This window comes from Cavia porcellus, unplaced genomic scaffold (assembly GCF_034190915.1).
Source record: "Cavia porcellus strain 051 isolate PalLab524CR breed Dunkin Hartley unplaced genomic scaffold, mCavPor4.1 scaffold_6, whole genome shotgun sequence".
NCBI classification, from domain to species: Eukaryota; Metazoa; Chordata; class Mammalia; order Rodentia; family Caviidae; genus Cavia; species Cavia porcellus.
This window is the reverse complement of record NW_026947489.1, coordinates 97,414,179-97,429,151: the sequence shown is the minus strand read 5'-3', so window position 1 is coordinate 97,429,151 and position 14,973 is coordinate 97,414,179. Positions and strand designations below refer to the sequence as shown.

The following is a 14,973-nucleotide window of genomic DNA, read 5'->3' as shown; positions in this document are numbered from 1 at the left end:
AGCAGGTACTTATGCCACTCAGCTAAATCCCTGGCACAAGAATATTTCTTTAAATATGTTTCTAACATTTTTCTAAATGCAGTAGGTCATTGCACAAATTTTAACAGTAAAGCAAATTTGGAAAACCCTAGGAAGAGTAGCTAGGAGTGGAGTTCTGCACCTTGAGGATCTGTAGCTTTAGGCAAATGAGGGGCAGTACCTGAGCAGGACCAGCACACCCCTGGTGATGAGTTCCTCCTTATTCTGCCACTCTCTATTTCCTAGTAGCTTCAGGATGGTTGGCAGACGATACAGCATGAAGGTCAGAGAAGAACAGTTTCACAGTAAGTGTGAGACAACCCAAAGTGCCCAGAAACACACCGAAGGCCTGCAGTGACTGGGACATGAATCAGCACAGTGCAGATAACAACATCAGTGTGACATTATTTGTAACTAGAACCTGCTTAGTCAGAAAAAATCTGAGTCATATAGAATCTGCATCTTAATACCAGGAAGGTTTGTTATAGTACCAAAGATAGCTTACATGAATTGAGTGTTTATATTGTGCCATGAACTGCCTGGAGTAACTTACATGCATAAATCTGTTTAGTTCTTAGTGCAGACTCCAAGGTAAAAGCTATTAATAGCTCCCTTTTAGAACGAGGAACTTCTATAGAAAGGTAGAAGTGTATTCTCCCCCTATTCCCTTAACCCCTGTACTGGGCATTGAATGCAAGGCCTTGAGCATGCTGGCCAAGAAGTACTGAGCCTTTTTTAAATTTTATTTAAGGAGAAAAAGAAAAACAAACAGAAAAAGGGTACGAGTTATACAGAACTTCAGAAAAAATAAACAGTAGGAAATCACTGGTTAGTAGATTACATATTGTCATCCTAGAAATAGTTGTTCCAGTTACAAAATTAAAGCATACAAGTGGACATTCAAACAGTGAGACTGCAAACAGTTCTGTTCAATGATCCAACAAAACTCAGTAATATGGTCATCCATCTTATACACTTAAATGTACATGCAGTTATATCCTTTAGAGCACTTTCTTTTCCTCTCTTTTTTACAATGACCATTACACATTTTGGGTTTTATTACTCCCACAGTTTTTATTACTTTTTTTTTTGAAGAGAATAAAATCAAATGTGACATAACAAAACAATCAATCAAATAAAAAGGATGAATATAGTACATAATGTAAAAACAGAATACAAGGTGATCAACAATGGTTACCATAATGCCCCTTGATGTCTTAAAAAGAATTGCCTATATCATCAGTTATAATAAAATTGGACAAAACAGTAAAGAACAAAACTGATAAAACCAAACATTGGAGACATTACAGGACTTCAAAAGAAGATAATAGTCAAACCAAAACGGGCCTCATAGTGAATCTTATTGTCTTCACAGTTGTTGCCTATACTCTCAAATTTGGTACTATCAAGCAAAACAGAATAGAGTAAAATCAAGAGTCAAAACAAGATGGTGAGAGCAATACAGGGTTTCAAATCAAGTTAATAGGAAATCAAAGTGATTTACTATAATATATCCTGCTATTTTTATTTTTCCCTTAATTAAAAATATAAAAATAAAAATTAAATAATAAAAAATGGAGATTGAGATTAAAAAAAGACATAAAAACAAAACAGCACAGATCAAAACATAACCATTTAAGCAAAATAGTGTTTCACCACAAGATATCCTGACACAAAAGTAGTTAGCATAGTGTCTCTTTCCTTGAAATCTTTGAGTATAACTTTGTATGCTGTAGCATCAAACATATCAAGACAATGTAAAACCGTTCAAGAGAATGACAGTATTACAGGGTATTTAGAGCCAACTATCAGAAAATGAACAATGGTTTCTGTATAATCTCCTTGTCTATAAAAGTATTTGTTTATATTATCACATATAATAAAGTCCAATAAGATACAACATGTTAAGATCAATGGAGACAGAAGAACAAAAACTTGATGGGACTTCAAAACAAGATGATATTAAATCAGCACTAGCTATTATGATCTCTTGTTTTCTCCAAAATAGCTGTTCATACCATCCAACCTTCTCTGCCTCATTTCTGTTGAGCTCTTTTTCTATCATTAGTTGTCAGTTTGTCTTCTTCATTTTGCTTTCTGCTCCATTCATTGTGGCCTCTCTGCCACTGTTTCTAGAATCTTGGAATTTTTCTTTTTTAGAATGTTCTGCAGTATTCTCTGTAGAGTTGAATTGGTGGTTGCAAATTCCCTTAGTTCCTCTTTATCCTGGAAGCACCTTGTTTTTCCATCAATTTCTAGGGACAGTTGTGCAGGATATATCAATCTTGGCTGGAGGTTATTATCTTTCAAAGTTTGAATTATTTCCCCCCATGCTCTTCATGATTTGATAGTTTGTGCTGAGAAGTCTGCTGTAATTCTGATGGGTGTTCCCTTGTAAGTGATCTGTTTCTTGACTCTGACGGCTTTTAATATTCTGTTCTTATATTGTATTTCTGGAATTTTAATTATTATATGCCTGGGTGTAGTTCTGTTTGGGTTGTATGCCTCATACATTTGATTATCTTTACCTATTGCTAAATTAGGGAAATTCTCCTGGATTATTTCTGTGAATAGCCTTTGTAGTTCATTTGTTTGTGTCCCTACTTCTTCTTTTACATTATTTTTTTTCAGTCTTTTTTTTTCTTTTTTTATTGGTACCAGGGATCAAACTCACAATCACCTGCTTGCAAGGCAGGTGCTTATGCCGCTGATCTAAATCCCCAGGCCCTTCTTTTTTGTTCTTAATTCTTAAGTTATAGATCCTCTTATCATCTGTCTTAGTTACTTTTTACTCAACGCTGAGACAAAATACCTGAAGCCCAAAGTTGGGAAAGGAAAGGTTTATTTCTTACAGTTTTTGGAGGTTTCAGTCCACATTCAGTTGGCTCCAAGACAGGCAGGCATGGCTGGGCTGCAGTTCATGGCGGCCGCCAACAGCAAACTCGAACCAGCAAAGAGAAAGACATACCTTCTTCCTGCCATTACATTACATCCTGGCTCCACCCCTAAGTGGGTGTAGAACTAACACTATCAGTCCAAGCACTAGACAATGAACAAATCACAAACACACAATTCAAACTCATGAGGCCTGGGGGACACAAACATAAACCATGACATCATCTTCTAGCCTTTGTATTATTGCTGTTTGTTTCCTTGTTATTTTTAAGAAGTTTTTCATTTCATGCTCCCACATTACAAATCTGTCCTCCAGTTCAGATAATCTAACCTTAGTTTCTTTCAAGCTGTTATGCCAGCTTTCAATAAAGTTTTTGTTCCCTGGTAATCTCTTTGAACCTGCTTCATGTATTCTATGTTTTCTCTATTTTCTCCATCAAACAATTCTCCCCTTTTCCCCCGTTCTTTCATTCCACCATCTGTTTTTTTTTTCTTGGGCAGTGCTTAGCATTTCTCTAACTATTCTACTTATATCTTGCTTGACTTTGTTAAATACTTCACTTTTGAACTCGTCTATGAGGCTCCGGAGATATCACTTTATGTCTATTGGTGCCGGGTCTGATATTGCATGTTTTATGTCCTCGTTCTCCTTTGCATTAACCTTTCCTGGATCAGTGTTCTCAGGATTGGGGACTGAGGACCCTTTCTTGTTGTTCCCTCTTCCCATACTTTTTGTTCCTTCCATACAAGTGTATATAGGAGGTCCAGTTTCTTTCTTTGTTGGTTACAGTTTGTATGAATCCACCGGCTAGGTGTTCCCGGCCACTGCAGTGTACTAGGGAGACACAGACTTGGGCAGCCTCTGCTGGACCCGCCCCTCCAGGTCAACCTACTAAAGGCTTCACTGCTAGGGTACACCGCCCAGCACTGGGGCCTGGTTTGGGCTAGCCTATTGGGTCTTAGTCCGTGGCATCACCCAGGCCAAGTGCTCCCTACCAATCCCACTTGAGAGGGGAATATGTGACTAAAGTCACTGCGGCAGCTTGTTCCGGCTAATCTGCTTGGTGCCAGAATGTCCTCTGTTTTAGCCTCCTAGTCTATGGAAGGGTCCTCGTTCCTCTCACTCACCACAGGTTGATGCAGGGCTCCCCGCCAGTCCTGCTCTCAACTCCGTTCACCGATTCCCGCTCTCAGAACTTTCACATTCTGTCCCTGCCACACCAATTCAGATGCAGCAGCAGCGGTAGCAGGAAATTCAAATCGTGGCTTCCAGTGGCACGGGCTCCAGCTTCTGTGCTGAGATTTTATCTGTTCCAGTTATAGCACCAGGATTGCATTTCCAGTTGGTTTCTCTCAGTTTAGTTCATTCCTTGGTCATCAGGGTATATCTCCCCCAGCTTAGGACTCCTCTCACCGCACCATTCCTGGATTCTAAGCTAGCTATCTCAGAGAGCCTCCATAGCTGCTGTTATCTATCCACAGTGTTCTCCTGGAAGTCCCTACTGAGCCTTTTTATCCCCACTCATTTTTATTTTCTATTTTGAGACAAGGTCTTGCTAATTGCCCAGGCTGGTCTTGAACTTGCAGTCCTCTTGGCTCAGTCTCCTTGAGTAGCTGGGATTGAAGGTATGTACCACTGCACCTAGGCAGTATATATATATATATATATATATATATATATTTACTATATTAGTGTTTAACCATGTTCTAGCTGCTGTAACAATAAATCTGCAGTCCCAGTGGTTAACACATGGAAGTTTCTTTTCCTCACATTGACACATTGAGATTGTATGTTGAGGGACCTAGGTAAATTAAAAGGTTTGCAGTCTTCAACACCCCTAAAGTCACTGAGATTTCTTACCCCAAGCGTAAAGGTGAAATACATCCAATTGCAGTGGCTAAAACATACTTTTCTACACCTAGGCTAGTAAATGTAGTTAAACTGTAGGCTCACAGGAAAGAAAAATGGTCTGGCAACTCGTTAGCCAGTGTGTGTTCTGCTAGCAAATCTGATAACTCTCAGTTCAGGAAGAGAACTTCCCTGTTTTTCAAAGTGTACTCTTCAATGAACTGAAACCAATTTTTAGATAAGCTTAGTTCATGATCTTCTGTTTAAAAAAGAAAGATCATTATTTGTCTTTATGTTGTGAAAAAAAAAATATATATATATTGTACCATGGATTGAACTCACGATCTTGGACTTATGCTGCTGAGCTAAATTCCTGGCTGAATATTGTATTATTACAACTCAACAGGCACTATCCTTCTATATTTTGCCAGAAAGCATGACTTGAGATCAGTTCTTTTTACATTCAAATACTGGTTTGTTTGTTTTTTTTTATTGGTACCATGGATTGAACTCAAGACCACGCACTTGCAAGTGATCAAATACTGTTTCTGATAACTGTCCTCCAACATTTAATTGATTTTTGCCAAAAATTTCTTTTCTTTTCTTTCTTTCCTTTTTTTTGGTGGGGGGTGGTTGTGGGGAGGAGGAGGAGGACAGAGTCTTGATATGTAACCTATGTTGGCCTTGAACTCACTATGTAGAACAGGCTGCTGGCTTCAAACTTTTAACAGTCCTCTTGTCTGAGGCCCCAGAGTACTGAGATCATGTATGCACCACCTCTTCTGGCTCTGGAAAGTAAATTTCTTAACTAATTTATTAATTAAGGCATTCTTTTAACTACTGGGAGCTAGAGTGATTGTTTTTTGAGAGAGAAAGAAAGAGAAATCTTGATTACAGTTGTATGAAAGAATCGGGGACCAGAATCATCATCTGTGTATTTACTTAAGAGAAGCCAGATATAGTTTCTGGCACAAGTCTTGCCTTTGCACATACAAGCTTCTTAGGCCATCTCCAAATAGCAGCATGATGTCCTCTCTTTTGGGCTGTCATTCTGTTAGACCCCTCCCTGCTCTGAAGGGATATTAGTACTGCCTTCAGTGCCATTGATTATTAAAACAACTATTAATCAGCATCAAAGTTCATTTCTAGTCTATTTCTTATGTAATAACTTCAAATTCTAAAATGTTCAAATGGGAAGTAGAACTCGGGAGAAGGGAAAGAAGGGAAAAGAAAAAATTGGAAAAGATGGAAAAATGGAAACAAAGCTTTTGTAAATAAGGAGGGGAAGAAGGATTGAAAAAAATCTTGGGAATGTGGAAAAAAAGAAGAATCAAGGTATGTCATGTACAGCTACAAATTCCCTATGATGAACATGATCATTATTTATGTCTAAAACTAGTATCAAAGAGCTGGGCATGGCCAGCCTGGGGTACATAGTGATTTCAAGGCCAGCCTGAACTGAATAGGGAGACCCTGAAATACATGATGAGATCCTATCTCAAAAACGTGAAGAATAGAATAGAGTAGAATAGAATAGGATTGTACCAAAAAATTTAATTAATTTTTTTAAAAATAAAAAATCTTCAAACTATTATACTTTATTCTCAGAAGTTCACGTGCAAGAAATAATGTTTATTGAGTATTACTTGAAAGTTAAACAATCCTATTTCTCTAGCTATTTTAAACATTATTCCTGATTCATAGCTGCTAGCATAAGCTGCATAGCTAACTTGTTTCTGTTTCTATATCAGATTTCTTTTGTGAATTCCCTGTTTGCTTTAAGCACTGAAATTAGTTTTAGGAGATAAAATCTTGTGTTGCTTGTAGGATGTTGCTGTGGACTTTGACCATTATGTTCCTGAATGACTCACCATTAAGGAAAATTTCTCTTGGGTCTTGTAATCAGGAAGCTGTCTTTCTCTTAAGGGTGATTTTTAAGTTATCATGTGGACATCAAAGTTCATTATTATTCATATTGCCTTACCCCCAAGCATACAGTCAAATGAATAGTCTAGCTGAGAGTGGTGGCAAGTGCCTATAATTACATCACTTAGGGGGCTGAGGCAGGAAGATCGCTCTGTGTTGGAGCAGGGCTCCAACAGTGAATCTAAGGCCAGCCTAAACCATATAGTGAGATTCTGTTTCAAATAAAACAAAACAAAACAGAACACAGCTAATGTGTAGCTATTGCTTAGAACTGTATATTAGCTACTTTTGTATGTCACAGTAGTTGCTTTATTTTCCTTGTGTTTACCTTTACTTCTCACTTCTCCAATTATTTGACCCACTGACCTATTTTGTAATATTTCTATAAATTATTTTGAATCCTTTAAAAACATATAAACTATATGAACATGTATTTTTTTTTTTTTTGTCTTTTTCATTTTTTATCAGTACCAGGGATCGAACTCACGACTGCCTGCTTGCAAGGCAGGTGCTTATGCCGCTGAGCTAAATCCCCAGCCCATGAACATGTATTTTGCATGCATATGCTTATGAACTATTGTTCAAGTGTTTGTAATACCAAACTAAAGATGTTGAGCCAGCTGTTTCCTTAATACTACCTAAATAATTTTACAAAAATAAGTTTGCACCACAGTTCATGTTCGTTTCTCCATTGCTTCTAACATTTTCCCTCCAACCCATTTGCAAAGCTCTCTTTCTTGCTTTTTCTTAAACTATTCCCCCATTCTTTCCACACCAAATTTCCCTCCAACGTCCTCAGTCCTTGTGTAGCTCTTTTTCCCTGGAATGCTCTTTCCTGGCAGGAGGGTCCTTCACATCAGTTCCTTCTTGACGGCTTCTCAGAGAGGCTCCCAGCCCCCATTCTGCCTAGATTTATTGGACAGTCTCACTATGTTACCCAGGCTGGCCTCATACTCCTGAGCTCAAGTGGTCTTCCTGCCCCAGCCTTCTGAGTGCTGGAACTATAGGTGCGTGTCACAGGTCCAGCTGTTGCTGGAGGTGACAGTGATTTCTTGTCTACCTCACCTCATTTTCCTCTCTTATACCACATGCTTTGTTTTTGGGAGTTTTAATTTTCAGGTCTTCAGTACTTGCACAGAAGAAGGTAAAAGGAAAGCTTTTCTTCCTTTAGATAAACTGTGATGAAAATCAAGAAGTGGGGATACAAAGGAAGCTGGTACTTACTGAGAACCTTTTGCATTAGGCAAGACAAGAACCAGTGAATGGAAGTAAAAAGGAAATACATTTGAACTTTTTTTTTTCAATTTTTGACACATCGTCTGCCATGTACCCCAGGCTGGCCTCGAATTTGTGGCCTCTTGAATGCTGGTGCTCAGCTTTCAGCAACTCTTTTTTCTAAACAATAAAAGAAAACCAAGAGCAAAATGAATTTTCTGAGAGGATTATTAATTCAACAAAATGTATTGAACATATTTCATGTTCTGGGTATAATCCTAAAAGCTAGGGATGGAGTGTGAATAAGATTTGGTCCTTATTCTCATGATATTGACAATCCAGTGAAAGCTGGGAAGAATGAATCTCAAAAAAAAAATTCTATCAGGCCTGGAAACAGATTCCTCTCCTGGCAGAAGCCAGAGTCAGTGGCAGAAAAGGAAGTGAGACAGCATTTGTTTGTCGAGGGTTTACTGTATGTCAGACAGCACGGGAAGTATCAAACACAACCTCCGTGTTCAGGTTAAGACTCAAAGATTCGTGATGGGGGAGGAACACTATATTATTTTCCTGCACCTGAGTATTGCTGTACATGTAGGAGATATTTAGTCCTCAGTTGATTATTTGATATAATTCAAGTCATTCTCTAGCAAGAAGAAGCTACTAGCATCCCTATGCCCACAACACAGAGGGCAAAAATTAATAAGAAAACAAAATAAATCAATTAAATTGACATGAACCACCTTGGCAGTTGTCATAACTGGATTATTCAGGACTTCCTGGTCTGTGGTGTTGAATTTAGATTTCAAAGCCACACCTCTTCCTCCAAAGATATGAGGTAACTGTAATTGTTATGCAGCCAGTCATCACAGCAATTTTGTCTCTCTAAGTATGTCAAAGTTTGCCATTTCTAGTAGGAACCTTGCTGAGCCTCTAAATATACCTGATTTTGTTTTCCTGCCATTACATTTATGAATTCATTGTGAAAGCAGCTTTTTACATCCAGTAGGGGGAGTCAGGTCTCTACTGAGTTTAAAGGTAAAACAATCCCTCAAACACTGAAAATCAAAACAAAAACTGTTTACCTTTTTAAAAGTCTTCTAACTTCTGAAGTATTTTATTTTCCCCTTTCTGTAGTGCTTTGGAACAGCCCTCCTCTGAGACTTTAGGGAATGAATACAAATTTGAAATAGTACACAGAAAACTTTCACTTGTTTGAGCCTCTCTGAAGGCATAAGAAGTCAGGGTTATATTTATCCACTTACCCATTCCACAGGGATTTATTGTTAACCACCCTGCCCACCTCAGAGATAGGGGAGAGCCAGAATAGGAAAGGGAGATCTGACGAGAGATGAGAAATGGGTCAGCAAGAGGAGAAAACACCTCCTCTTGCAGAAGAAGAAGCTTTTATTTTGGATCTTGAAGCATTCCTCAGTCTATCACAGTCAGAACTGGAATTCCAAATCATGAGATTAGTATGAGCAAGTGATTGATGTAGTGTATCTGTAGAATTTATGTAGTAAAGGAGCATGGATAAAAGTAGGTAAGATAATTCTGGCTGGGCATGGGGGTGCATGCATATAATCTTACCTACTTAGAAGGATGAGGCAGGAGGAGCATCTTCAAAACCAACCTGGGCAATTTAGCAAGATGAGTCTCAAAGTAAAAAAAAGTACTTCAAAAAAGGACTAATGTCAGGTGTGGTGGCACATACTTGTCATCCCAGCACTCAGGAGGCTGAGGCAGGAGGACTGCTGTGAGTTCAAACCAGCCTGGGCTACTTAGTGAGTTCAAGGCCAGCCTGCACTGCATTAGTAAGACCCTGTCTTCCCCCAGAAAGAACGTTGAGAGGATAACAACATCTAATTTTGTATTAAATAAATATCCAATATTAACAAACATAAGACTCCTGATACCTTAAGTGCTGTTGTAAGGATCAGCAAGTTTAATCTTTACTCCATCTGATTAATATCTCCGTTTTCCAAGTGAGGACGCTAGAAGCATGACGTTGAGTAACTTGCCCAAGGTCACGCAGTTTGAGAGGAATGGAACCAGCATCTGGTTCCTGGTATCTGACTCTAGAGACTCTGCTATTGATCTAAATTAGGGACCTGCAATATCTCCTCAAAGTCTCACCGCTCTCTGAAGTTAGAACAGTCATTGTCCCCCAATGACATACAACTGCAAAGTGACAGAAAAAGATTTAATTCAAGTTGACACAAAAGTCCATTTTTTTTTTGTTGTTTTGTTGGCTTGTTTTTGATAATACTTTCAAACGGTTCAGAATTCAAAAGGTCTAAAAGAATGTACAGTGTATATAGTTCCTTGCCACTTCTATTCCTGGACAGCTAGTTCTGTTTCTGAAAAACAAGGTCCTAGTGTCTTGGGTACTCTTATATTTATTTTTATTCTTTAAAAATATTTTCCTGGGGCTGGGGATTTAGCTCAGAGGCATAAGCACCTGCCTTGCAAGCGCATGGTCGTGAGTTTGATCCCCCGGTACTGATAAAAAAAAAAGTTTTCCTGCTCCAGATTTGATTTGATTTTTGTTTTCTGAAAGAGGGTCTTTCTATGTAGTACAGGCTGACCTTGAACTTACTATGTAACTCAGGCTGGCCTCAAACTCAGTGATCCTCCTGCCTCAACCACCCAAATTATGGGATTACAGGTTTGCATCACCACACCTAGCTTTTTTTTTTTTTTTGGGACAGAGTCTTGCTATGTAGTTCAGACTAGCCTTGAACTTACTGTGTAGTCCAGGCTAACCTCGAACTCATGGCAATCTTCCTGTCTCAGTCTCCTGAGTACTGAGGGAACCTTTTATATGCAAATAAAAGCATGCATCTGTTACTTTTCCCTACTGTCAATGTGTCAATGCAATCTGGAGTATGCTACATATACGGTTCTGCATTTACTTTGGAAGACTAATGACAGATCTTCTGAATGAATGTGTTGGATTTGCATACGATGTGCCATATTTTGTTTAACCAGTCCCTTACAATAAAAGCAGTTTCCACTCTTCATTTTATTTTATTTTTTATCGGTACAGGGGATGGAACTCATGACTGCCTGCTTGCAAGGCAGGTGCTTATGCCGCTGAGCTAAATCCCCAGCCCCTAGTTTCCACTCTTTTGCTATTATAAACAATAATGACAATAAAGACTCTCATATATATATTAATTCCCACCTGTGTAAATATATCTGCAGTATAAATCCTAGAATATATTTTCTAGTCACATACATCTGAATCTATAATTTTGGTACAAGTTGTCAAATTGGTTTCTGTAGAGGCAATTCTGAAAAATACACTGTCCCACAGTATAAAAGAAGGGCTTTCTGAGTATGGTAATGCATGCCAGCACTGAGGGGCTGATGCAGGAAGATTACCAAGAGTTCAAGTTCAGCCTGAACTACAAAGAAAGAGGCTGCCACCAAAAGAAAAAAAAATCTTTTTCCTTGATCCTCCTCTATAATGGGGTGTTAAAAATCATCTCAGTACAGATTTAATTTGCCTTCTCTTACTACTAGTGAGGTTGAACATCATTTTCATATGTTTAAGAATTTGCATTTCTTTTTTCTGGCACCATTTGATCGTGTGGTTTGGCCATTTTCCTACTGAGTGAGAGATCATATACTGAGATGAAGGAGGAGGTCAGCTCTTGACCAAAAACCTGTGTGATTTGTCAAGCACAACAGGAGGCAATTACAGAAGCTTTGCCTGGAGGCTCCCACTAAGGAAAGCTACCCTCATGAGACTTGGGATTCAGCCAAGCCACCGCAGTCTCTGGACAAAGCTGCCATCAAGGTTTCAGGCCCCCGGCTGCCTATCGTGTTAATCATGTCTGTTGTCCTAGACAGTGAACCTTCATTGGAAGGGTCTTTATCTTTCTTTGGGGACCTCTAGGGAGGCTTCCTTACTGGTGGGGCTGGGAAAAGGGGGAAATTTGAGACACTTTGGTTCATTCTGGATTAGTGGTCACTACTTTCCTCTTTGACTCAGTCCTTGGTACTTTTCCACTTCAAACCATCCTTTACAATTTAGAACTATATGTGACTTTTCTTTCTTTTTTGTCTTTTTAAGATAGTGTCTCCCTATGCAGGTCAACTGACCTTGAGCTCACTTTGTAGCCCAGGCTGGTTTTGAATTCACAACGATCGATCTTCCTGCCTCAGCCTCCCAAGTGCTGGGACTATAGGCGTGCACCACCACATCTGACTATGCATATAACTTTTCTTTAGGGCTCCCTTGATAATGAGACAGTCAGACATCTCCTCTGGACTCACAGGTCTGCACTGATCCCCTGAAATCTGATGTTCCTTTCAAAGGCCCACGGGGGAAAATGACAGAGAAAATAGCACTTTCACCAGTCTCAACTTCTTCTATAACTATCACAATAGAGAGGTAAGGACTTGGTGAGCAATTTCCTTTCTGCCTTGCTGCTTTAATTGGCTACTCTAACACCTAGTAGCTCAGTTCTCTCCAGCTCAACTGAACTTCTTTTTGTTTGTTTGTTTTGTTTTGTTTTATTTTATTTTATTTTGGAGACAGGATTTTGCTACCTAGTTCAGAATTGTTTTTTGAGTTGACAGTGATCCTTGGCCTCAACCTTCTGAGTGCTGGGATTACAGGTATGTGTTTGCAACCTGGGAGACGTCTGCAATTTTAAAACTGAAATGCTAGGAGAACCTCCTCAGTACTGGGCAAACTGGGACAGTTTGTCACTGTATGTCAGATTGATTATGCACTCAGAGTAAACATGGCAACTCTTGCCTTCCACAACCCAACAGGAATATGAAAAAGGAGACATGAAGAAACTGTAAGGCAGAAAAGTGTGATTAAAAATAATAATAAATAAAGGGCTAAGGAGGAACTGAGGGTGGGAAAACAAGGACAGTAAATTGAAGCTGAAAGCATCAAGCAGAAAGGTATCAAATTTGGTTTGGAAGACAGAGAATAAGTTTAGATACACATTCTTCAGTAATAGACAAATTCATCCGGGGCTGATTGGAAAAAATGTCATGGACACTTTAGATGCTTACTCCATAAAACAACTGGTTTGCTGTTTGACACCTAATGACGACACACCGGGGCTCTCCCGGTGGGTGGTTCATACAACTGGCAGACTGCCTGGTACTCACAGGTGGCCTGGCCCTGCTCTTCCTGATTCAACCCCTTTTTCTTCTTGAGCTTGGCTCTTCAACTAAAAGGTAATTTCAGTGTCTGCCAAGTGGTCGTTGCTTAAATAACATTTTAAAAATGAATACTGAATGCATAAATCAATTTGGCATTCATTTTGCAAGCCGATTTCTAGGAATTAAGGTTGTAGCTCCGTTTCACTCTTAGAGATGACCAAGAGCTATCTCTTGTATTCTGAATTTGATCAGATATTATGAACAGTACTCACCAATCTTCTGCTATTTTTTTTTTTTTTTTTTTTTTTTTTGCAACACTGGGAATCAAAACTAGGGCTGACCTCAGGCATGTGAGGCAAGTATTCTAGTGTTGAGCTATTCTGCAGCTCTCACTTGACTTGACTTGGAAAAATACATTGCATTTCCTTGAGATGTTATCATTTCCTGGTAGCTTATAATGTCTGGTTTCAGCAGGGCATGATAGTGCACACCCTGAAATCCCAGCACTTGGCAGGCTAAAGCAGGAGGAGCATTTGAGAGTCCAAGGCCAGCCTGGGTTCTATAGTGAGTTCAAGGCCAGCCTGAACTATACAGTGAGACCCTGTCTCCAAAACCCAAAACAAATTTAAAAAGTAGTGCAGTTTCATTCCCAAGCTCACCCAAGGTTAATTAATGAGAAGGTTAATAAAACTAGAATGTATATTATAATCATATGCAGTTTGAATACATACTGCTTTGGTTGAGTTTTAAATTTTTATTTTATTTTATTTTATTTTATTTATTTATTTATTTATTTTACTGCAGGAAGGAAAATGAAAGAGTTTTACATTTTTAAAATAAAAAAATACATAAAAATTACATCCTAACTCTTTTTTTTTTTTTTTTTTTTTTTTTTTTTGGGTACTGGGGATCAAACTCATAACCTTGTACTTGCCAGGCAGGTGCTTACACCACTGAGGTAAATCCCCAGCCTCCCATCTTGACTCTTTTTAAGATTACAGTTTGGTAGTATTTATGTAAATTCACATCCTTGAACAACTAATATCCAGAACTCATTTCAAAACTAAAATTCTAAGCGATCTTAATTTTCCTAGACATGCAGTCATAGGTGGGAGTTACTCAGAGGTGATGAATGGAGAGTGTGTGATTGATTCATGGTGCAATGCTAGCATTAAAGCTGCTAGAATGAAGGGTAAGTGATCACTAAATCAGCCCACTGATTTGTTTGGCCCCGCTCTAACTGCAGTAGCCTGGGTACAATATAAGGGACAGAAAGTGGCTTGTTGCGTCTCTTGCTTGCTTTGCCCCTTCTGCTCAACTATTTCTCCTCTGCAATGCCTGTCTGCTATGGCACATGAGTGTGGAGCCAGCTGATTATGGATTGAAACCTCTACCAACTGTGAGCTCAATAAACCTTTCCTCTTTAACTCTAGGTGTTATCTATTTTGCCTGAGCAATGAGAGAAAAATAACTCATGCGGTGTTTCCTAGTTGAGTATGGATTTTTATTTCTGTTTTTAGTCTCTTTTTCTCTTACTTAGCCCATACTGTCTCTGCAGAGCCAGTTTCTCCCATACTCTTCACTTTTACTTCCTTAAATAAACTTTATTAAGGTCGACTCTCATTTCCCCTTTTCTCGTAGCCCTCGGTTACCACTCTTCCACATTAATCTAACTACTTTAGCTGCCTCATCTAAAGTTGAGTCATACAGCGTACAGTTTGTCTTCTGGCGACTGACTGTTAAGAGCACTAACCTAGGTGAGTGTTCTACCACTAAGTTACACTGCAGCTTTCTTTTTTTTTTTTTTTTAAAGACTGAATAACATTCTATTACAGGTATGTACTGCATTTTGGTTAGGCATTCAGGCACTAATTTGCTTCAGCCTTAGGCAATTACGAATAATGCTTCTTGTAACACAGGGGTATACATACAACTTTGAG

At 38.9% G+C, this 14,973-nt stretch overlaps 1 long non-coding RNA gene across 1 annotated transcript in view; it reads right to left on the bottom strand.

The window, feature by feature from the left end:
- Positions 1-632: 632 nt before the first annotated feature.
- LOC134476577 (uncharacterized) overlaps positions 633-14,973 on the bottom strand; it is a 63,587-nt gene continuing 49,246 nt past the window's right edge. Inside the window, exon 3 of the long non-coding RNA XR_010048396.1 lies at positions 633-8,083. This is a non-coding gene — a long non-coding RNA (uncharacterized LOC134476577). The remainder of the gene's footprint in view (positions 8,084-14,973) is intronic.